The sequence below is a fragment of the Maylandia zebra genome, linkage group LG22, assembly GCF_041146795.1.
Source record: "Maylandia zebra isolate NMK-2024a linkage group LG22, Mzebra_GT3a, whole genome shotgun sequence".
NCBI lineage: Eukaryota > Metazoa > Chordata > Actinopteri > Cichliformes > Cichlidae > Maylandia > Maylandia zebra.
The window spans coordinates 30,974,027-30,999,512 of record NC_135187.1 but is presented as its reverse complement, the minus strand read 5'-3'; the positions used below and the strand labels follow the sequence as shown (position 1 = coordinate 30,999,512).

Here is a 25,486-nt window from a genome sequence, read left to right as displayed (position 1 = left end):
TTTATTTATTTTCCCCCGTCTTCTCTTGATACTGATGTCATTGCCTCCTGAATGGGCTGTCAGCACATTTAGGTCACTGTATAGTTTTTGATGGACAGGTGAGAGGGATGATGGGCAAACACCAGGAAGCCAGGATTAGCAAAGGGCGGACAGGTGTGCTATTTAAGCGCTTCACCAAGTGCTGTGAGTTTGCGTGCCATCGTTAAGTGACACAAACTCTACTATTCCCTAACCTCGCTGACATACAGCCGCTGTAACCCCTGCATGCCGGTTTCAGGTAAGGGTTTTGAACTAGAAACCCGGCAGACACTTTGAGAGCATATTTCCCTCAGAGGCATTCGGGTCCAGACCTCTTGGCAGAGCGTTCTGACGGAGAGCAAACACATGTAACCAGTGGGAGTCAGCCCATCTGTCTCTGTCTCGGCTGTAGCAGCACGCACTGCTGCGCGCACACTCGCAAACACAATTCTTCATGAAAGTGAGACATGAGCCTGTGCCGGCAGTGACAAACGAACTGCACAGCGTAGGAAAACCGGTTAGAAGATGAAGTGACCAATAGATCAGACAACCGAGACTCTCCCTTTCTCACTTGCTCTGCTTTCACTCTCTTGAGTCTGTTGCTAACAGGATCTTGGTTCAAATCTGCAGGACTTTCTGTAACACACAGAACCCATTTTCATGCATTCTTGCCTAGCAATATCTAATCATGTGCTTTGTTTTTAAAGATTTCTAGCTTTACTGCAGTTTACAGTTACAAAGTGTGAAGCGCTAATGCTCCCCAGTACACAAAAATGTTATGTCTTTTTTAAAGAAGATGTAATTTTGTAGTATTGCACTCTGCACAGTTATGTGAAAAATAATCATATTGATCTCCATGATTCAATAACATGTAGAACCAACTTGAAGTAATGATTTCTGTCATACACATAGTCTTTATGGTCATGTGAAGGCCTGGTCCCAGTAGGCCTACTCACAGTAAATAAGCATGAATATAAAAATAAAGTTGTAGTCAGCCTTTATTTTGCTCAAACACACGCACTCATTACTTCCTATGAAATGTAGCTGCTCTACCAGGTGTAACAATTAAGTTTAACGTCCAGGCATCCATGAAAACGAAATTTATGATATTTAACGGAGTTAGAAGTTAGCAGGGAGTTAGCTCACTAGCTTCCATCTAAATATAATATAGGATGTTCTGACTGAGAGATTTATGAAACAAATTAAAACATACAGCTATCACTTCCAACATAAATGAAGATAAAGTAAACAGCAGTGACATGTGTAGGGTTACTGAAATTTGGCTAGCTTGTAAATAATAATGTGCTAAGCTATGTTAGCATAACATAAACAGTAAAGCTGGAGGACGAACGCTAATGAACAGAGGACTTTTTTCCACTCGATAAAAGTTAATGTGAGGGTTCCCAATGGTTAGGGGCAAATGCAATTGCATGGCAGGATGCTGTAAACGGACCAAACTTCAGTCAGGAGAACCACCAAGATAATCCATCCACAATACGAGGTTAGTCATTAATATACTGCTGCACGGGCTGGCTGTAGTTACATCGGAAGGGTTTAAAAACTGAGCTTTAAAATGATTAGCAGTAATAAAAACTGAGAGAAGCCGACATTGATCACTGACTGTTTTTAGAGGCTTGTTGAGATTAAATAGAACAAGATACAAAGCATTAAAACGTGTTAAAAACACAACAGCCTTATTAAATGCACACTACTTTGGGCCCAGAAGCAGAATTCGTCACGTCATCACTTAAAGACCGGATTAATCCTTGAAATCCAAAAGGATAGCTGCTGCATGGACTAAATCATTCTTTTCCAGAGGAACTTATTTTGCTCTTAGCAATGAGGCTAAGCTAACGTGCTTGCTAAGTAAGTCATGCATTGTTAGGTTTCTTTCTTTCTTTCTTTTTTATTCATGGAAAATAGTTCATCTGTCATGTGTTGTGAACACCACAAATAAAGTTACGCTTTCCTTTCAGCACCATTGTATTAGTGACATCTCAAAACCTGGGGGCAAAAATGAAACCATTTGCATGGGTAGATACCAGCAGAGGTACGTGAGAAAATGTCTGCGTCTGTGAATAGTGTGAACCCTTTAATTCAAGTCTGGTGGCGATAAGGGTGGAAAGATAGGTGTGTGCATGTGTGTGACAGAAAGAGAAGGGAAAAAGAAAGCGAGAAAAAGAAGAGAGGGACAGACTGTGAGCGTGTGAGGAAAAGGCGGCGACGGGTTTCACCTAAAGCCGGATTCATTACCATGCATCTGTCAGAGCGTCGACGGAGGTCTTGTTGCCAATGGCAATGTGGAAAGGAGTTAAAGAGCATCAGCATCTTTTCCTCTCTACTCACCCCCCATCCTCGCTGTCTGCTGCCACTGTCTCTCCTCCTTTCTCACTTTCCAAGCCAGAGAAGTTAAACACATCAGCATGTCTGTCATTGCTCTTGCTTCACCATCTGCAGACGCCAACACAGCGCAGACAAGAAAAGTCCATTATCGCTTCCCTCAGTGTGACTATTTATCTCCCTTACCATCTCGGCCTGTCACTTGCAAACCCACCCACCTACCCCACCCTGCCTGCAATAGCACACACACACACACACACACACACACACACACACACACACAGAGACAGCAGTCAACTAGGACTGTGACGAGCAAAACATTGCATCACTTGTCTTTCTTTCAGAGAGAGCTGCCGAGCACCCTGCTTTTCCAGAAACGTGTATGTAAACATAGTGTGTGTGTGTGTGTGTGTGTGTGTGTGTTTGCAAATGTCTGCATGTTGACACAGACTGAATAATGCCCCCAGCAACTATCATCCATGTGTTCTTTCCACAAGACATTTAACCCCAAACTGCTCCAGCAGTGATGCTCAGAGACTAACAGCTGAATCACAAGTTTTCTTGTGTTTCCCAAGCTGAGAAAATATGCAGGGCTGATTAACAGTACAATATTTTTGCATGAAACGCCTGCTTTCTTTCCTAGAGCAAGGTAGCAAAACAAATCGATACTTAACTTGTTTGTGTGCCAAGTATGAAGCTAGGCTAGGGTACAGACTGGATACCTGAACAAGATCTATAATGAGTATCTCTCACCAACTTTGACACTTTAATGCCTAAACATGAGAGACAGATACTTGGGGAGCACAGCTGAAGTTATATATAAACCAGGGTAGGTCTGCTTTTTTAATAAAGGCAGGCTAGTTTCTTCTGGTTTATATGCTAATTTAGGCTAACAATGCTTTTATGCTAGCTCTAAGAAAGGATTTCAAGTTTTCTTGTGTTTTCTGGGGGTGAGAATATGTGCAAAGCTGTTTAACAGCGCATCTGGTGGGAAAAAAGAAAAATTCTGCAACTTAGGAAATTTATATTTATTTATTTTCTGTTTGTGTACTAAAGAAGCAATTACAGCACACACACAATTGGCTAAGCTAGCTTACAGCATGGAGGGTTGAGTGTTGTTATCTGATCTATACCAGAAACCCAGTTTATTTTCACAAAAATGTCATATTAGAAACTTGAGGTCTCAAAACATGGAAAGCACAGGTACACAGCAAATTCAAAAGTGTTAAATGTTTTGGTGTTAATAGTCTTCTTGCAAAAGTAGAGTTAATTTTACTCTAAGTAGAGTCACATTCTTTTAATGTAACTCTGAGGTGTAAAATGATAGTAGTTAAAATAGAGTGTTAAAAATGAGTGTTTCTATGTCAAATCTGGAGGTGTTACAATGTAAACATTAACTCTTGACCTCTTAACTCTGAACTCCTACAGGGGCTATGACACCAATAGAGTAAATTCACAGACTCCGCCCCCAGCACCATAGGCTCCAATCGAAGCTGAAGTGAAGCCGTTTCAGAACATTTTGCTCTACATATTTGAGTTGTTTGCCATGCTTGGTAAGTCATTTGTTCAAAGGTTGTTTCAATTATTACTATTAGCTTTTACTTCTGTGGCTCTTTGGAGTTGAGACAAAGCTGTGTGAAAGGCATTAGCCATGTTGCTCGGTGATAGCATAATATTCTGTTTTAGCTAGCTGAAAGGTATTGTTTGCAGGCAAATACCACAGCCTTGAAAAAAAGCTTGCATGTGAATTTTCAGTCAAACCTTTGGTCAAATACGCCTAAAACAATGTGTAGAATGTGAAATGTTGGTATAATGGTGCTACTTGAAGCCTGAAAATGATCGCCCATAAAAAAAAACAAAAAAAACAAGCAAACAGCAGTAGCAGACGTCCTGACTTGGTTCCACGTTAGCATTTAGATCCCTCCAGAGTTTTGTGCACACGGTTTAGGTAAAAATTAAAAAGGTTGAGGTTTTACATTTAGTTCAGTATTACCTGTTGCCGGTGTCCTTGTCTTTTGGGAAAAGACTTTACACAAGTAATGGCTCAAAGAGGATTCCTTTTTTTTGGGCTACCGTGGCTCAGGGGGTTGGGAATCGCATCTGTAACCGGAAGGTCGCCGGTTCGATCCCAGGGCTCTCTGTCCTGGTCGTTGTGTCCCTGGGCAAGACACTTTACCCTACTTGCCTACTGGTCTTGGCCAGAGGGGCCGATGGCGCGATATGGCAGCCTCGCTTCTGTCAGTCTGCCCCAGGGCAGCTGTGGCTACAACTGTAGCTTGCCTCCACCAGTGTGTGAATGTGAGAGTGAATGAATAGTGGCATTGTAAAGCGCTTTGGGTGGCTTGAAAAGCGCTATATAAATCCAATCCATTATTATCATTATTATTATTTTTTTACTTTGCTGCAATTGTTTACTGGATTATTTGTGCCATTAATTAGTGTCAACTATTTTTTATTCAATCTCCACATAGGATATGCTTCTGAAGATGGAATATGGGGGAGAGCAGAAGTGCGTTGAAGTTCCACAAAGTGATGAATGAAGGACATGCATATTGTATTGAAGAAATAAGTGATGAGAATGCTGTTATTTGCATTTACCATGTCAGACCTTTTGATAAACAAAATTCTAATGAAAATGAGAACATGTATACTGTTACATCTTTCAGAAAATGTTTTGAAATTGTGGTGCACAGTTCAGAATAAATGTTTTTCAAAAACCATTGTGTCTTTTTAGTAAATGTTTATTTCCAAAAGAAATTTCTAGAAGTTCAGAACAGTAAAATCCCCGCTTTTTAGAATGAATTAGAAGATAACTCTTACGTAGTTAAACTAAAATACTCTTTGAAAGTTAATATATAAACTCTTAAGACCAAGTGTTAAATTATCAACTCCAGACAGATTTGGTGTTTAACACTAAATCAGAGTTAACGTACCAACTCTCCAAAAAGAGTTAAATTAACACTCTCTGGTGTGGACCCATATAGACACTTTAATAGTGTTGAAATCAAATCCGACAGTGTTAATTTGGACATGCTGGATTTGCTGTGTATGTTCTTCATAATAGAAGACTTTTTGTTTCTTACTAAATATGAAAAAGTCATGCGTTTCTTGTTTTGGTTCAGAATAACGGATGTAACGCACTAATTAAATTATTTGTTTGTGTTTTTATCAGTGTGTATATTTCAACATGGAAATCGTGTCAGTTAAAACTCGAGTTTTCCTTCATAAATTAAAAAGATTTCCAGTATTTACATGACAACACAGAGAGGAAAGTGTTCACCAACTGAACAAATCAGCTTTAACAACAGAGTACACTTTACAACATAGACATTGATGTAGCAGCAGTGCCATAATTTTAATAAAATACCAAGAAAACAGTTCCTTTTAATCGATAACACAGTACAATTAGCAGTGGCAGGAAGTATGCGTTTTTTCCCACATTCAAACAATTCATTTTGTAGTACAAATCAAGTAGCAACACTTTTTCATAGTAGCACAATGATTTGTTGTTTTTCACTGCAATTCATGTACAGTTTCTAAATATATGTTTTCATTTAAAATATAAAAATAAGCCAACACACAGTGCAACAATACATTTCAATTGTTAAAGAAAGAAAATTTTGATTACAGTGCCAGTATAGTATAAAAAGGTATATTCATTCATATCAGCAGTCATTGATGGCTCTAATCATTTGGGTGCTTTGGGCAAGTGAGGTTTCTCTGAGTTTTTTGTAGGTGTGCCTATATGTTATTTTGTAGTATTTTTTTTTTAGTATTCCGAGTGTATTTTTAATGAAAACAAAAGTTAAAGTGGCAAAATTATATTCTTCATATGTTTAAACTCACCCACCTTACCTCATGAACCGCGTTAGCTGAGCTGTGCATGCCTTGGGCCTTATACTTCCCATTTCTTGCCATGTAGATATTGATTTCCAGTTTTTAGATACTGTGGAACAAATTCACAACTTTTAAGACAGAATACCTTTGAAAATAGTTGTTCAGGTCCATTTGAGTATGCCAAAGTTTCTCCTTGGACTTTTGGCTATCTGTCAAGTTGCGTTGGAGCAAAGCAGTCACCTGCTGTGACCCTCATTTTAACTACAAAAATGCTCTGTAGTGGCAAAGCCAACCCTATTTTAGCTGCTGTCATCTCTTCAAACACATTTGCCCGCCTACCTCCAACTGCTTTGTAGTGTTGAGGTGGAAGCGCCGTGTCTGAGTGGTTGACTGGCCAGGTACGATGAAATGTCGGGAAAAGGGAATATCCCATCAGGAAGAATCTCTGTCAGTGCTGCAGAGACCTCTTAGCTTTAAAGCTTCCAGCACACTGACAGGAAGCTTGAAAGGAGCTCTTTTAAAGCAAAGGCTATCTTTTGAAGCCAGAACACCCACATACACATATACATCTTTGGTCAAAAGTTTCCTTACGCTCATCACCAGCTTGAATGTGAAGGTATTTTGGGGCTTTTAATAATTTCTTTGAACTCTTCTTTTTCCAGGTTGTAGTGATTGTACAGCATATGTCTTGAGTGACTTTAAGTATTCGGTTCGTTAGTTTGAATTTACTTTGGATTCTGCACAGGTGAAAGGTATAAATACACCTCCACTAACATTTGATTAAATATCCCTTAGAAAATTGCACCTCAAGCTGATATTTTTAGTGTCCATGACCAAGCTTCTGCCATAATTCTGACTGGACATGTGACCTCTCCTCTTGGCAGAATTGGTAGAGTTTATCTACTTTTAAACTCTAATACTTATGCACAGTTGTTTTAATTGGTGATCCTAGAATCTGCAGTTGTTTAGAAATAGCTCCATTAGGCTTCTGGAATAGGCTTTCCAAAGCCCTGACATCAAACCTATTGAAATAGGGTTAAAAAGTGTAAAAGCTTGGATCATACCAGGAACCCACCCAATTTAAATGAACCCTGCCAATCCAAACTTGTGCCCAATTTTTGGTCTTTAAAGACTTTAAAGATTGAAGACTTCAGCAATAAACCGACAAAAGGAAAAATCCAGTCAAAGAACATCACATGTTCCTCCCCCACTAGTGGCTAAAAGAATATTTCTGAAAAAATTATGTTGATCTGATGCATAAGTGTAGATATTCAAAGTCAAGCTGAGGTCAGGTTAAAATGTCAAAACAGTTGTTTGCATGACGTTCACTCAATACTGACAAGAGGCGTGGGACCAGTCTAAAATTAAACCACCAAGACTTCTCTGGTGGTTTCCGTGCTGAAACATCCCCCCAAAAGGAAGCACCACTGTGTTGTCTCTGCCATCGAGGTGCACCCCATGTCGTGTTCCTCAACCAACATTTACTCCCATATTTATCTACATCTCACCAGACCCAGCTGCAGACCACTGATTGGTTTTGGCTGAGTAATGAGCACAATCGACAGAAAGTACAATTTAATTAGGAGCCTCGAACGGCAACACTGAGATGGAAGATACTAGAAGAGGACGGGGATGGCGATTAATGAAACAACGCCTACCCAGTGTTCCATCATTTCAATCTGATTTATTAATTACCCATGGCGATGGGGTTTTTATCTCGCTCGTCATGCAAATTGGCAAAAAGAGACACACACACATAGAGTGGAAGGCTACGTATCATGGAAAGGCTTTTCTTTCTTCCTTCTGCGTAATGTTGACTGGTGTGACTCACTGTAGGTTTATTTCAATATGAGCTTGAAGAAACTTACCCGATCCACACAAGCATGCAACCGCACCGCCTCACATACGTGTCTTTTGTTTTGGGCTCTTTTTCTATTTTTTCTTCGGTGGCGAGGTCAAGGTTGGTGGTTGCAATGTATTTTCAGCCGGTGTTGTTGTTGTCAGCCTAACATCGCAGTCATGAGGCAGTCAGAGGGAAGTAAAAAATATAAAATCCCACTTTTAATATCCAACTCCTGGATGCCCCTAGCAGGGATTAGGACCAGATTACGGTTGAGTGCACCGCACGTCCTCTGTGATGTACTGTATATCCAGAAACACAATTACTCAGAGAGATGGGAATACAGAAAGTACAGAACTGCAGACAGACAGATGTAGCACAAGTGTTAACACAGAGAAAGGGTTAATTTCTCTTCTACCTTTCTGTCTTTTATGCAAAAATCAAAGCTGCATGATGTCAAAAAGAGGCAGACTTACAGAAGAGGCATATATTTGGCCTTGTACGATTCATTCATAATAGTACACGTGGCTATTTCAACCTTTTCTAGTGCTTCTACCCAAAACCCCATCACATTGTTTCCCCAATTCCCCTCTGCTGCTTCCTATTTTATCTGCTTTTAGTGAGTTTGATGGAAATTTGGATGTTTTGTTTTACTCACAAGAAAAATGACTCATTGAAGAGTCAGTGTTCGGGGCAACAAATTGCTTAGATTTTGTTTTGCTTAATTTTCCTCATGGATCTCTGGTTGTGCAGACCGCATTGTTTGCAGTTTCAAAAGACAAGAATTGATCTCGTGTGCATTCATTTCTGCTGCAATTATATCACTGTGGATGAGTGAGCTGCCACATGCTCACACTGTAGCCAACAGCTCCAGTGTAGTATAAGCCAGCCTGTAAGCTTTGTGTGCAAGGAAAGGAAATCTACCCACTGATAGTGGAGTGACAAACCACAGAAACAAAATGTTGGAGAGCCAGTAAAACCAAGGGATAAACATCTGCAAGAGAAAATCAAATGTGTGAGAAAAAAAGAAACTCCAAAAGGCACTCCAAAACAAGGGGCCTAAAAATTCACAAATGCAGTATGGATTTAAAAAAGTACATAAATAATGAATGAAAAGACAATGACAATGACCCACAGAGAAATGTTGTTAAAATATTGAATTCATTTTACATCAAAGTCCATTTTTTTATACACTAGTTTTCTCCAGAGGAGGGGAACTTGTACTTCCAGCCAACACTGTTTGTAGTTTGACTGGTGTCTGTTTGGATGGCCAATAACACCACATTTGGCATTTTTCTCGCTGGCTGATCTGTATTAGATATCCATAAATCATATTTAAGGCCTCAGTGACACAGACTTAGAGACCAATGTCAACTGCCAGGAGTGAGAATTCCCCAACTGGTTGCAAGTTGTCGCTGGCAGTCACTGTGAAATAATTTGTTAAAGCCCCATTCAAGGAGGCCTAAAGACCGGTTAATGGCATCTCTGGCAACCCTGTGACCCTTTGACTTGTCTCCAAACACTCACAAACAACTCATCAAGTGGTAGTGAAATTGAGAAAAGGGTGATTCAAACTGGAAATGAAGAATGTTCGCCGTGAAAGTAAAACAAGTTTCTGATCGTTGCAAACAACACAATTGAAAAGCTGCAGATACTACACTAAAGGTGAATGTTGTTTCCATCTTCTTTTAGTTTCTCTACAGCTTATGGTGATTCCTTACAGACAAGCATCAGAGACAGCATATTTTATGCAACCAAAGCAATTGAAATGAAATTTTGGTTGCCAGCAAGGTTCCCAACCAGTCTCAAGGTCTTTGTTGAAGGAGGCCTAAAAGATGTCTGTAGCCAATGTGATGTCACCCATAGGTTTCTGTACTCACATTTTGGAGTGTTCTGGCATTTGGGGGGTTTGGGGAGTTAGAAGTGCTAAATGAGAATCACGGAACACATATAAGCTTGGTAATATGATATATCAGTGTAACACACAGGCATACGTACGTGCTTTTTTGCTATTTATCGTACTGTTTATTTTAATCTCTGTGTGCAGCGCTTTGTGACTACCTGTCTATGTAAAGCGTTTAATAAATAAACTTTACTTACTTACTTACTTACTTACTTACTAAAAGATCCAGTATACTAGAATTTAACTCAACAAAACTGAAACATAAACTTGTCAATGATCTACACTATAGAAAAAGCAGAGTTTTTGTTGTTTTTCTATTCTATGTAAAATGGAAACGTGGTCAAGACCCCCAGTTCAGTGACGGAATTAGCAGAGGGGAGGTCTAGTGGAAAGTTCTTAAACTCAGCATTTTAACATGGGTCTGACCATGGGGACTGACTTACTTTTGGAGCCAAAGGGTCTAAAGGAAACTCCTAAACTTCTATGTTGGCTTTGCCCCTGTAGCTTGTCTTTTTGTCACCAATAAAATGGAAAGACAAAGAAGAAAATGCAGTGACTTGCAAGGTATCATTGTGGTGTTACACTTCTCTTCGAAATCATTTCATAGAAGATGACGGACAAGAGTGACAATTTACGCTCACAAGTATGGGAGGGTAAACATGGATTTGAAGGAAAGTATTTCTTTCAGATTTTATATAAAATCAAACATTGTTATGATTATTTTGGTCATGATAATCATGTTGTGAAAATCTGATATGTGACAGCCTCTGCCATTGCAGGAAATGTTCCAAATAAACACGAACACTACGTGAGTTTACATTTTCAAATCAAAAAGGGAGGGGAGACCTGTCTTATATAAGTGTCCATAGATGATTCAAGGCTATGAAACTCACAAGGTATGAATGTGTCAACGAGTCTAAAAGCCTAGGCCCTGTGTTCCACAAACATATTCATAAAAAAGGAGTGTCCTATCCAAAGAGGTACAATTGATGACATAAAATGAATTACATCAAGGGTGATGTCCATGCACGACCACAGCTTATGCTGTAACACACATCCTCCTGCCCCAACCCCCCCCCCCCCCCCCCCCCCCCCCCCACTTCTTCCATCTCTCTGCCTCCACGTGGAAGCAAAAGACCTTGATGTTTCTTTGAGGGTTTGCCACGGCACATTTCCACGGCAAATCTAGCGTGTTATGCCTGTGCCAATGTTGCCAAGTCCTCATCACTCATTGTGATGACTCACAAAGCAAGGCCGAAACAGAAATGTCTCTCTGCCATCGAACCCTCCCCACCGCCCCCTGGTAAAGAGAGAGAAACACATCTTTATATGCGGAGAAGAAAAGAAAAAGACTCGTACTCATTGGCTACTGTTGCCTCCCCACTTTGAAACCATGCTCATGAGTGAGCCTGAGTATCTCTATCTGAAGAGATTAGAAGTGTCCTCATGGCTCATTTTACAGACTGTGGAAAATTAATTGTTCTTAATTACTCCTTATCTTAACCTTCGTGTCGTTCTTTGTATTAAATCACACACATACACACACAAAAACAACTCAAGAGTCAAACCACACTGATACGCAATGTGACATGTGGCGCTCACCAACTTTCTTATAAACTAGAATCCCACACCTCGTTCAATACTCCCTCGTATTCCCCGGAGGTGATGAGAATTCACATCCAGCTAGCGCAAAATCAATGATCACTTGAGTTCACGGTACAAAAAGAGGCGGAACTCGTGTTTGCAGTGATCAAACAGGGTGGCAAAACCGGTCCCCGAGGCATGCCATCTTTCCGCCCACTCGTAACAAACTAGCACACGCGCGCGCTCACGTATACAAACACAGTCACACATACATACACTGCCTCTGAACCTGCGCAAGGCGGCTAAAGCAACATTTGATTTGAGGTGATGGAAACATGCAGGAACGCGAGCTTGTAATCCTGTAACGGTGACTCCAGCGCATTTGAAATGGGTCCCAGTGGCAGTGCGGTACTGGCCCGGGGGCATTGGTAAATGAATCTGTCTGCAGTCACGCAGCCAAATGAACACGGGGAGCTAAGTAAGAGAGCGGCGGGTGCGGCAGTTCATTTATGAAATGTATTAGGATTTATGAGGCAATGAAGTGTAAAGGTGCTTTATTACTCTCCCACCGCCGTCAGTCCACCAAGACGGGAAGCAGAAATGACACTCTTAATGTTTCAACTCCTGTTTTCTTTCCTCCTGTCTAATGGCAGGAAACCAGGATAATGAAGAAAATTGATAAATCAATTTTGAAAACTTCACATATCACGCACACAGTACGCCCAGTATTTTCTCATGTTTTTCTGGGAATATCTCTGTATTTATATATTTTATAAATAAATAATTTCCCCCAGGGATCAATAAAGTATTCTGATTCTGATTCTGATTCTCTTGAAGGAAATGGTCCTTGCGTGGTCCCACTATCACCCAGTCTGTGCCATTGAGAGCATCCTCACTGGATGCATCACCACCTGGTATGGCAACAGCACCGCCTACAACTGCAAAGCTCTCCAGCGAGTAGTGCGGTGCTCTGAACGGATAATTGGAGGTGAGCTTCCCTCCCTCCAAGACATCTACAGGAAGCGGTGCCTGAGGAAAGCGGGGAGGATCATCAAGGACTCCAGTCACCCCAGCCATAAACTGTTCAGACTGCTTCCATCAGGAAGGAGGTTCTGCAGCATCCGGTCCCGTACCAGCAGACTGAGAGACAGCTTTTTCCATCAGGCCATCAGACTGCTGAACACGTCATAGACACCTCAGCTTCACTACTGGAACTTCAACATTATGCACTCCACACTGTATATAAATGCCACTTGTTTTGCACATATTCAACTCTGTATATTTTATATATTTTATTATTATTATTATTATTATTATTATTATTATTATTATTATTTTATTTTATTTTTTTACTATTTAATTTGTAAAAATGTGTATACACACACACACACACACACACACACACGTAGGAAAATATTTAGTATACACATCCAGAAATGCATACACTATTATATATTGTACATATATTTATTAGTTTCAGGTTGGCCATTCTTGTATTTTGCTCGTTTGTGTTGTTGTGTTTGCACATCTCTGTTGCTTGTGGGGCTCGCACACAAGAATTTCACTCGCATGTGCTGTGCCAGTGTGCCTGCACATGTGATGTGACAATAAAAAGTGATTTGATTTGATTTGATTTGACAACATACAACCTGAAGCCACATGTGACTTATTTTCCGAGACATACTCCATGTCTATAAACCACCATTAATATGCTACAGTGTGACCCTTGGTTGAACCAATGCTGAAAGCTGACCAGGTGTGGAGAGAGCGAAAATGGTGCTGATCTCCAAAAGTCATCTAATGCAGAATGAATAGGATGAGGTAGTGTGTGCGTGTGTGTGTGTGTGTGTGTGTGTGTGTGTGTGTGTGTGTGTGTGTGTGTGTGTGTGTGTGTGTGTGTGTGTGTGTGTAGTTGCCATGGGGCTGAAATGTGAAAGAGTGGTTTTGCTGGTTCACTGCATCCTTGTCGAGATCAAAATCATCTGAAAGTTGTGTGAATGGGGTCTCTAAGGAGGGTAATGGAGAAAAAGGCCAACTTGGTGGTTTGTGGTACATTGCGTGTGTCTGTGTGTGCATGTACACTCAGGAGACTGTCTTCCCGCAAAACACAACCTAGTAGGTTGTTCTTATAAGCAGCTTATTAGGATCTCTAGTTGCATTGTAAAACTGACCGACCTTTAGCAACTGTGTGAGCAAGTGCCTGTAAAATTTACTCTAGCATCATAACGTTTGGATTGGGAACCCTACTAATGTGGAACATTGTTTTCAAACATTGTGCCAAAACAAACTTCTAGTTCTTTTATGAAATTTAAAGTTTCTTGGATTTGGACTGTAACTAATATGAAACAGTTGGAAAAACTGACAGCATGGTCACAACTACAGCCATAGTTTTCACTCACAGACTGCATATAAAAGACATGCATGGCCTCTCTTTAAAAAATGAAGCCAAACCTGTGTTCTTCTAAATGTCAGCAGGTCTGCCTGCTCTGGCTGCAAAACGTCCAAATTAATAGAAGTCTATTCCATAATTCAATTCGATTTTATTTATGTAGCGTCAAATCACAGCAACAGTCGCCTTAAGGCACTTTGTATTGTAAGGTAAAGACTCTGCAATAATACAAAGAAAACAGAAAAAACAAGTAATGGTTACAAGTAATTTTTTCTCTAATGGTTCAAATGTTATTTGCTAAAGAGAAACTTAGAGTTGTTCTTATTTCCTTCAATCAGCAGTGAATAGTAAGATGTTCTAGCTTTATGGAGGCTTTGAGGAAATACTTAGATGTTTAGTTTCTATGCCATATGTCAGAACAAGATCTAGAGTGTGATTAATGTGGTGAGTGGGTTCTTTTACATTTTGAGAGAAGCCAACTGAGTCTAATAATAGATTAAATGCTGTGTTGAGACTGTCATTTTTAGCATCTACAAAGATGTTAAAATCACCCACAACAATTATTTTATATGAGCTGAGCACTAAATCAGATATAAAGTCAGGTGGACTCTGTCTAGGTCTTTGGTTGATTGACAAGCTGGAGTGGGAGATCGATGCCCCCCTAAAGTTGGTTTTAGTGAAACAATAGTAAGGAGACCAATTGATGCCCTCATGATAGGTATACATCCATCTTTTTAATAGACTATGAGCAAGTACATCTGAACCCAGGACACTAAAGAAAATCATTCAGCGCTGTTGTTGGGCCCTGGGGTCCACACAGTGCACTTTGGTAAGCAACACTGAATGTAAAACAGAAACTTTGTTTAGAAGAAAACTCCATATCTTTAAATATAATCTTTAGATGTCTGATAAAGAAAAGCCGGAGGGCATTAGATCATTTTCCTCATACCAAAAATCAGTAAGTATTTGCCATTTATTTGATGAAATATGACAAAATTTGGCATACTTGGAAACTCTTGCAAACAAAGAAGGGATTGAAAGTTTATTCATTCATTTGGTGAACAAAGTAATGAACAAAGTAAGAGGGCATATATCTCATATTTTTGCATTAAACTGCTATTAGAAAATTTTCCAACAGATGTTACTCTAGGAAAATGGGTATAATTTGGGTTTCCAAGGATACCAGGTCTCCTTTGAAATGCTCGTTTTATATTTGATGTATAAATCTACACATGCCATTTTTCTTCTGCAGTCTGCATTCATTCTGGCGTGAAGCATGACGAGGCTGTAGGTGTTTTCTTCCACAGCTCATGTGCCCGCCATACTGTCTGGCCTCTTGACTTCCCACCCAATAGGGAGTATTTCATTAGCACCCAGTAAGAGAAGCAGCGAAGGCACAGTACCTGACCTAACACTCAAGGTCTGAAGATGCTTTCAGGGAAAAAAAAAAATTCTCAAAGCCTGATTAGCTGTCGGCTCTTCTCTTCGACTGGGAACTACAAATATTACGGACATTGGGGTTTATTAAGTAATCGCTTACAGTCTGCGCACTGTGACACATTTGATCACCTAATGACACCTAATTATGCCACCACCTAATGTTGGGTTTATTTGAGGTCAGGTGTCCACTGTGCTGAGCTGAGAATGCTTTTAAAAAAAAAATACAGAGGTAATTATTGGCGAGAGGCGCGCTCTCATTAGAAACGCTGTGTCTGGGAGAGTGAGAACAAAATCTAATTATCGCCCTCTTCTCACCCACCCCTCTGCGACATCAATACTCCATTATAGCCCCTTGTCCCTGGGGTGCAGATAAACTCTGACTCCCACACATGTGCCGTGTGCATGTACACATATACACACAGATACAATGCATCGAGTCATTAAAAATTGCTCTATTTGCTGCTTTGCCGTATGGTACGACAATCACTGTTTTCCTGTTTTTATTGAATCAGCTGTGGTGCATAACAACTTTGCTAAAAGGGGTTTTGTTATATTACCCAGTGTGCCCCAGAGGCTGAGACAATGTACAATTTTTTTTATTCAGATTTGCGTCATAAGGGATTCTGTTGTTTTGGGAAAACAAATGGGAAGGCTGATAGCGTTTCATGCGGCCAGATGGAACGGTTCACCATAACTGCTGCCTGAAATGTTTCTGAAATAATAACATACCCAGAATGAACTTGAGGAGGAGAAGCATCATCAGACATTGGACACACAAGAAATATGGACTTTGTTTTCTGTACAGGAAGAAGCTCGTCATGATGACATGTACAAAACTCCTTCCAACTGCAGTTTTCTCATTTTTCTGTACAGCAAGATTACTGGCATTACTAGCTATACTGCAGCTTACCTTAAAACCATAAACAGCTTCTGGGCTTCCCAGTTAAAGCCAGTACAGATGAATTTTAAACCTGAATTCTTGTTAATGGCCCCCAGGAGGGGTACCTGTGGTTGTAAGAAGATTTCCAGTCGCTTGCAGGTCCCAAAAGAAGTGTATGGAAAATTGTCCCTCTGCTCTGACGTCTGTGAAGATTGAGATTGCGAGATTGAGACTCAGACATTAGAGCATCTTTATGAGCGTTTTGTTTGGGTTTCCACCGGCGTGGAATTACCAAAAATAGAGGGGAACAGCCCAACTGTAACTGTATTCTGAATACCACCTTTTTAAACTGTAACGGAATACAGTTACTCATATTTTGTATTTTAAATACGTAACACAGGTACGTGTATTCCATTACTCCCCAACACTGACTATAGCATATAACCACCCAACACTAGCCCTAACCCTGGACAGGTTGCTGATGGCTTGATAAATGTTAAAAGTACAAGATTCTATGTAACACCAATACTTATTATGTGTTTCCAAGAGTGCTGATTGCAGGCCATCAATAAGCATTGGTGCTGCGTGACAGGTGCAGACTGAAATCAAACATGCTTAAAAAGCCTAGTGTGTCTGTGATGGTTAAAGATTGTGTCAGACTTGTGTCTTGGTAACCTGCTGACATGGCATCAGTAGGACCGACACTGCACCACCGCAGCTTTGAGGTGATTAACTTTGATCTCACCAGCTGGTCCGTGACGGATAAATCCTGGCTTTGTCTTCTATGGTAGGTTGCTCCTGGCTTGAACTGCTCAAAAAGCACAATTTCTCCTGTACAGTTCAAGACCAGTCTCCAGTGTGGGATTTGTGAGAGGTGACAGTTCAGTTTATTGGACTCTATTGGTGCTTCAGTGACCAACAAGGTATCTGATAGAATCTTGAAATACAGCAGCTGAAACAAAAATAGAAGGAAAAACATGAGAAGTCATGTGATCAGATTAGTTGTGAAAAAATTGGATTAATTTATTTGGACTAGAATTAACCATGCGAAATAGGATACTGAGTACCCAGTTCCTGGTCAATCTTTGACCACCGTTGGTGGCACCATGTGTTCATTTTCATTATTAAACTGTAGCAGGGCTTTTTTTCATACCTTTGATAATCTGGCAAATCCCTAGTCGATGTCCCAGTGGAGCTATTTTTATCAGTGGGTCTATGTTCCAAAATCTCACCAATTACTTTGTTGATCATCAGCGCTGTGATGCTTTGAGAGTACAATAATTTTCCTTTAACACAACAATGGCACTGATCAATCAACAGAGACAACCAGGAGCATCCCACCGGGCCCATGGCTGTGGGAACATGCTTCCAACAGGGTTTGCTGTGGGCAAAACATAACATGTGTTAGTTGGCGCTCTGGACACCTATTTTAAAAAGCTCTGTCTATGTTTTTATGAGCTAAAAAATGTATCGTATGTTGATACTGTTCAAATAATGATAAAACAGTGGCTGTCAACACTGTTGAAGAGGTAAAGCACATGTAAACACCCCATCTGCACGAACCCATTCTTGGACAGAATGCCTGCTGGCACTTTTATTTATCGTCAAAGCCAACAAAGATGCGATAGCAAGCATACACAAGGACACAAGCGTTATAAAATGCTCTGCGCTGGCTGTTAGAAAATCCATATTACATTTGGTCACACGATCCTCAACCACTGGCAATTTATACGCACAAGCAAAGCAAGTGCACTGGATCATCAACTAAAGTTAATAATGGGCTAATTAGCATTTATGCCAACTATATAGTGGATGAAAATTGGTTGGTCTTACCTAATGATAACTCTCCAAAACTGTTTTATTTATACACACTGATGATTATTCAGGTTTATAGAAACGTCTCGTTACATATCCAGTTACTCTCCTGCTCGGCTTGGCTGTTTTTGATGGATTCAAATCTGGAATTTGCTTCTGCAGAATCGCTTCCTTGAAATTGCCTGCACCCATTGAACGATGCAAATGATGCAACAAAAAAAAAAAAAATTCTTAACAATTCCTTTGAAATATACTCTCCTGTCAATACTTTCAAATTACAGCTAAAAGAGACATTGAATTTTTAAGATGTTCACCAATTTAAAAATCCAATATTCCAATGTACATGTGTTTCTTCCTTCAGAACCACAAAATATAAACATTTTTCCCTGACATTTGTTATTTCTTTGCGCTCTGGTTGACTTCTCTCTGATCATCTGGTTTCAGTGCTTGTTGTGTTTCAAACACACTGTCATATTATGCAACAAGGGTAACATGGTCAAAGAGTGTTTCTCCCATATCTTGTTTAATGCTTGGGAACAGACTTGACCTGTATTAATATATTCATTTTGGAACTGGAAAAAGTACAAATCAATACAGCCCTCTTAAGGAGAATATTAGTATTCTTTATAAGTTATAAAAGTGCAAAGAAATAAACTTTTGTTACTGAATTTGGGGGACTTAATAAATGTAATGATTAAAAAGAAACACTTGACAATAAGACAATCAGAAACGCGTTGACAAGCCAAAAAGGAGGCAAAGTGCATTGAAGACTGTGAAATGCACTACACACAGGTACACACACGCACAGGTCTTTGTCTCCAGACGCCACGTTTATTTACAGTTTCCTGTGTTATGACCGACCACAGTCTGACAGCTGTCGGTCTCAGCTGATTTCCCACTCCCCTCCGCTCCTCTCCCGTCTCGCTATAAAAGGGAAGGAAACCATCATCAGTCCAAAGCGCCATCAGCTGCTCTCACCTGCGTCTCCAGCACGCCCACCGCACCACTCCTCCCCTGCAGCCGCGCCCGGGACCACACCTCCGCCACAAAGACAAACTTCCAAACACACACTGTTTTACCTGCAGGCACTTTGTCAGCCCTCTAATGTCTGCTGTTGAACTTGGAAATGATACGCAACGGGTACAGACTTCAGAACGACTGAAAACAAGTTGGTTTGGAGTCTGTACTTTCTCCCACTCAGCACTCAAGAGGAACTACAGCAGGTGGGCGTTTTTCTTCAACAAAGAGATAGAGATTGACCAGGGGACGAGTGGAGGGAGGGTGGCAGACTCAGTGAGGCAGGTGAAAGAGACGGAGGAGTGAGAAGGCAGAGTGATAATTTTGTGTTGGAGACGGCATGTGGAGGAGGGAGAAAGGTTTGCGTAGGGAGGATATATTACATGCAGTTCCATTAGTGTGTGTAATGGTGCTGAAAGACAGAGTTCTGGTGCTGTTGACCGTGATGGTAGTAGGAGTTGAATTAAACAGCCCCTGTCAGGCAGCGCTATGCCCATAGTGGCCTATCAAACAAAAACACACAAGTCCTCTTATACAGCCCTATCGCTACATGTCAAATCAAACCTGGTTATTGACTGGTGTGTGCTCAGCGTGAGGTGCTGCTGACGCAGAGTAATTGCCACTGTGGAGTGTACAAATACATACTCATCGAAGTGCGGGTCCAGGTAACTGGACCACACATTATCAGCTCGATAACGGTGATAATGTGATAACTGTTAGATAATTATAGCACTGCAAGGAAAGTGGTTCCAAAGTTGTTCCAGCTTTATGAAAAATGTGGAAATTGTGTCAGGAATGAACGTTTTTCTTACTTAAACACTGATTTGTAACATTTCACTGAGATTAGTCAGAAAAACTGACCAGACTTACAGAGGTGAAAATCTGCATGTTAATGTTCACATCCATAGTCATTTTCATTGATTTATTTAACCTTACAGGTGATCTCACTGAGACTCAGTGTCTCATTTACAAGAAAGAGCTGTTTCAGGCAAGCATGGTAAAATTATAATATTATTAATATAAAAACACCCAAAAGAGCAAAACTGTTGTTTGTTGAATGTCTATGAAGGTTCTCAGTCATCGAGGTCATCATAGTCTAAGGATGGGGGTCACAATCAGACGAGGTTTTGGGTGAACCTATTGGGAAATGGCCCAGGATGTGATCTATAAGGATCCATAATCTGGTTTTGAGATCCCTTCCCAGAGACACCTCAATCCTGGGCCATTTGACCTCAGTAAATCACATGGGTGGGGCTAGGTTTCACAATGGGTTCACCCGAAACCTTGGCTGATTGTGACCGACACCTGTTTGGCTCATGTGATTAGGTAGAGGATCAATAGGGGTCCACAACCCTCTTTGGGACGCTCCCACGGGGCTTAAAATCTGTGACTCTCCACCAGCTGCTCTTAGAACTGAAGAAGCTTCTCGGATGAGAGGTGAAACATCTTCAAGGAAAATTAAAGAATTCCTGACGCTTTTCTTTCCAAGCTCCTTAGACTTGTTTGTTGAATGTTTACACAATCATATTAAAAAAGTGTTTCCAGTGATGAGTTCATGAAAATTAATCAACGAGGCCAGAAAAGTAGAATGCTTTCTATGTGAGCTTTATATGAACTGTTGGACTGTATAACATAATTAACTACGATTAAATGGAATGTAATGAAGTCCTGAGACGGCCGATTATGACTAAATTGTTTACCTAACATGTAATCTGATAGTCTACACCAGATCTGGTAACAGACCTCAAATGTAAATCAAATATAAAGTGAAGTCTGGATGACAGATCTCCTGGAAGTACTGAGTGTTTCAAATGTTCTAATGTGTCTTGTTGTTAATTTATTGCTTGCATGGACCCAGAACTTCCTGAAAAGTAACACTGATACTGAGCGGCAGAAAGAGAAACAGTAGAAAATGTCCACCCACATCTAACTGCACCTGTGGCTGCACAATGTCAGCGATCGTGATGTCTTGCTGCCTGTGTGCCCAGATGTCTTCCTTTTTTAAATGTCAGCCTCTCTAGAAAAGTTGATATGATTTCTACCTTGCTGGCATTTAAGGATTTGTATGTTGTGTCAAAGGTAGACAAAGACAGACAAATCACTGCTGAAAACTGGAGATTAAGAGTGGGAGTAAGGCATTTGAGAAATGTAACATGGGCTTGTCCAATATTTATTAGCATGTAAAATGTTAAAAAACACACACACACACACACATTTGGGGCACGACATTCAGATTATAGATTAGTGAAAAGGATTGCTCTGTAAGCATGAGGTATTATTTTGATGTATTTCAAGATTACGCAGTAACGAGTTAACACACCCTTAAATTGATCTCTAATATACACTCACCAGCCACCTCATTAGTTACATCTTTTACATTATATCTTATACATCTAGTCTTGGTGCCAGATGGGCTGGTCTGAGTTTTTCAGAAAACACTGATCTGTAGTGATTTTCCCAAATAAGCGTCTGTAGAGTTTACAAAGAACTCTACAGGACCCAATAGGTCAGCAGCCTTATGAAATTTCCCCTTGTGGGACTAATAAAGGTATATCAAAGAATGGTCTAAAATATGGGGAAACAGCAATTCTCTGATTCCCTGGGTGACAAAGCCTTGTTGATGTCAGAGGTCAGAGCAGAACGACCACACTGCTTTTAGTTAATAGGGAGGAAACAGTAACTCAAGTAACTACCAATGTATGCAGAACGCACAACATGTCAAACCTTGAAGCAAATTGGCTGCAGCAGCAGAAGACCACTCCGAGTACCACTCCTGTCAGCCAAGAACACCACAGTTCACACACCAAAATGATAGAACAGAAGACTGGAAAGACGTTCTCTGGTCTGATCAGTCTCAATTTCTGTTGTGAAATTTAGACGGTAGGGTCAGAATTAGGCATAAATAATATTAAAGCGAATCCATCATGCCTGGTATCGATAGTCCGGGCTGGGAGTGAGGGTGAAATTGTATGGTGGATATTTTCTCGGCACACTTTGGACCCCTCAGCACCAACTGAACGCCAGATGAAGAAGATGTACGTTATCGGCAGTGTGTTGCACCTCTTTTACCCACATTCTTCAAATCTCCACACAGGCCCTGCATCACAGACCACAGTCCTAACTGTACACTTGCTTGTCGGTATTGGCAACCCCATCATAGCAACTGTGCCAACAGTTGCAAAGCCAACAAGGTGTTAATACAACAGTTCTTCAGAAATGCTTCACATCCTGCTAGAAAGCCTCAGTATGAAACTGAGGCTTTCTAGCAGGATGTGACTGGCAGAAGACCCAGTGCATCACTGCAGTGCGAGTAAGCTGAAATAAGAAGCTGCAGATCACACCTTTGTTAGGAATTCTTATGCTGATGATCAGTCATGTGTTTAGTGTATTTTCAGGATTTATTTATAAGGAAGCTGTAAAATCTGATGGCCCGCTGCTCTGACTTATTTTCAATTTTCTTTTCTTTAGCTGGTGACACTTCTCACACTGAAATACATTGCTGGTGTTTGGATATCAGTTGTAGTGGAAGGGGACAGAGGAACCAAATTGAAAAATGCTAAAGCAGGCCAAATAAGCAACAATAAAGAAAATCCAAAGCCTAAATGAGTAAAATAAAAAACAAGCATCCACAAAGAGACAATAGTGAGGACAGACTCAGCTGAAGACACAACATAAGGAGAAACATCCAGAGAACAAGGAGTAAAACCAAAGAAAAGTGACGATTCTGTTCAAATGTCCTTTAAAAGACTGCAATATTGCATAGCCACATGAAGGTGCTGTATATTAGCTAACAGAAATACCCTCATCCCAGGTGAGAACTACAGCTTTTAAGTCAAAACCAACAATCAATTCCGTCAACTCTTTTTCTCTTGATAGCCCTGCAAAGATCTGATTGGACATTTCAAATGCAGCCACCTTCATCGGCATGACGCTACCAGCATTTGTCACAGGAAAGGAATGCAACACACAAACAAAACTGATGAATAAAAAAAGGCACCACAGCAGGTGCAAATAGCCAATGTAATGCAAGGGACTAAAATTAAGAGCAAAATAAAGCATAAATGAGCCAGAAAACACAGAGGTGCATAAACAAAACAAACCCAACAGTGGCTGCAGCCTTACAAGTACTGCACAAAGAGAGCTGCCCAGTTTGTGGAGAGCTCAGTACACACACACACACACACGCACGCACACACACAAGGCTACAGAACAAAACGGGATGGTATCAGCAAGCTGTTGTCTGATCGTCGTTCACAGTGCACCACAAAGTCCTTCACAATCGACACTGATTCAGAGTGAAGTCTATCCAGCCCATTTAGCCTCTCTGGCCCACCGTCCTCCTCACAGTTCACATCAGAAAAGACCAATTATATGAGCTTCATTGGTTAATTACACTTAAAAGTAGATGAAAAAAAACTGGATGCACGTTTTGTTTTCTTAGTAACCAAATTTCATGCGTGTTTCCATTGTTGTGTAAATCTTCCTCCCTGCAGAGACCTTAAGGGATGCCAGCAGATGGACCGGGGTCACTGTGAATTATGGAAGCCTAAAGGCCTACTGATCAATAGAGGTTTTAAGTACTGTAAGTCTAACCTTCACAGCATATTGATTTAGCTGCATGTCTTGTTGGCAGCACACAAAATCACTGTTACAGCAGCCGTTTGTTTTGTTTTTCTATACTGGGGTCTTGAACCCCTTTTGTTACTTTATCCCTCTGTTTACGTTAACCAGTGTCACCGATCAAAACTGGAGACGACATGACATGGATGGAGTTTTTAACTTTTTTTTTTACCACTTGTGAGGTTTCTTTTTCTCTCTGGTGGTTTTTTGTTTGTTTCGGATCTTTATCATTCTGAAAGGTCTGCTTTTATTTAAACTTTTAAAGAGATAGCGCAACATTATGATTTGATAAGATGCAGAAAGTTGACAAAGTTACTGGGTCACTCCATCTCAAATCAGCACTGGTCTTCATCTCCGATTTGCATACAAACGTAGTGGTCCAAAGTTTGAACATAAATAACAACTGCTGTGGAATTTTTGCTTTTTTCAGCAAATGCTTTTTTAAGATATATCCTTTTTTTTCATGTTTCCTCAACCCACTTTCAGTTCTTATTTTCACAAATCTGCGGCAGTGTTTTAACATGAATATGTCAAAAACTATTAAAGATAAAATCCTGAATTTTTTAGGGGTCTTTTGTATCATCAAACTGAATCAGGATGTGTAATTTGGGAGCGATACATTAAGAAATGATATTGACAAGTTAAAATACGAAAGAAATATCCAGTATTCGAGCAAACACTTTTGAAATATGCCCCATTTCAAAATACAGCTAGTGACTGAATTGTGAATGATATATAGTTGTATTTTACAATATTGCAAAACAAACCAGGAATACTTTTCATCTTTAGCCACAGAAATAAAGAAAAGCTTTTTTTTCTTCCAACTTTAATGCTGAGTTTAGCAAATATGACAAGCTGCGCAACAAAAACAGGGAACATATCCAGGGAACTCTGATTAAAACTCAGAAAATAGTTTTGTTAAATATGTACATGTTTTTCATTTTCCCATGACCTGGGTCATTCCACCTGATATCAGTAAATTTGTAGAATATTTTCCGCTCCACATTCCGCTCTACATTTTTTAAATTTTATGTTGCTGAAGCAACAAAGTAATAAAAAAAATAAATCTCTGATCGAGAAATCACTCATCTTTGGAAAAGAGAGTTTATTCCAGAGAAATGGCTCTTTCCAAAATAAAAGCTATACAATATTCTTCTTCTGGGCTATATTCTCAGCAGCATATTAAACATATATAAGGAGAATCATGTGCTAACGGCTGTCTAAATGACTCGGGTAAAGTTTGTAGCATACATGCTTGTTGTTTTTTTTCTGCTTCCACTTGTCTTTTCACTAGGATGATGTTGGCGTAAATGTGCAGTCATATTCGTTGTGTTCCCACTAGTGCTGTCAGCGTTAATCTCGTTGAAATGACGTTAACGCCACAACACGGCAAATCTCCGTTAACGAGCTACCGCAGATTGCCCCGTGTGTGGGGCTGGATGGCCAACATGTTAACGAGCTAACTGCGCTAACGCAGTAGCTCCCACCAATGTAATTAAGCATTGCGTGGCACATCCGACATACTGTTTTACTTTTGTACATGACGCGCTTACCTTCAGGGTCATATGTCATATGAAAACCAAAATAGTTCCAAACGCCAGATCTGAATTAGGGTGGTGGAGGTTCAATTTGCCATGTTGCAAGGAGAGCTTAACTTCTGTCTCACTAGCTTGCCCTGCGCTCAGTGAATCTGCGTTCTACTACTCCGCCTAGGCTGCACTGTCGAGCGCAGATCCACTGAGCGCTCAACACAGACAGCATCGTCAGAAGGAAAGTTGATAAAATAAATTAAAAATTTTGTAT

At 40.3% G+C, this 25,486-nt stretch overlaps 1 long non-coding RNA gene across 1 annotated transcript in view; it reads right to left on the bottom strand.

Annotated features, from left to right (window-relative positions):
* The window catches only part of LOC105941202 (uncharacterized), a 31,542-nt gene extending 29,043 nt beyond the window's left edge, over window positions 1-2,499 (bottom strand). The window contains exon 1 of the long non-coding RNA XR_001167822.2: window positions 2,365-2,499. This is a non-coding gene — a long non-coding RNA (uncharacterized LOC105941202). The remainder of the gene's footprint in view (window positions 1-2,364) is intronic.
* Between the last annotated feature and the right edge of the window lie 22,987 nt (window positions 2,500-25,486).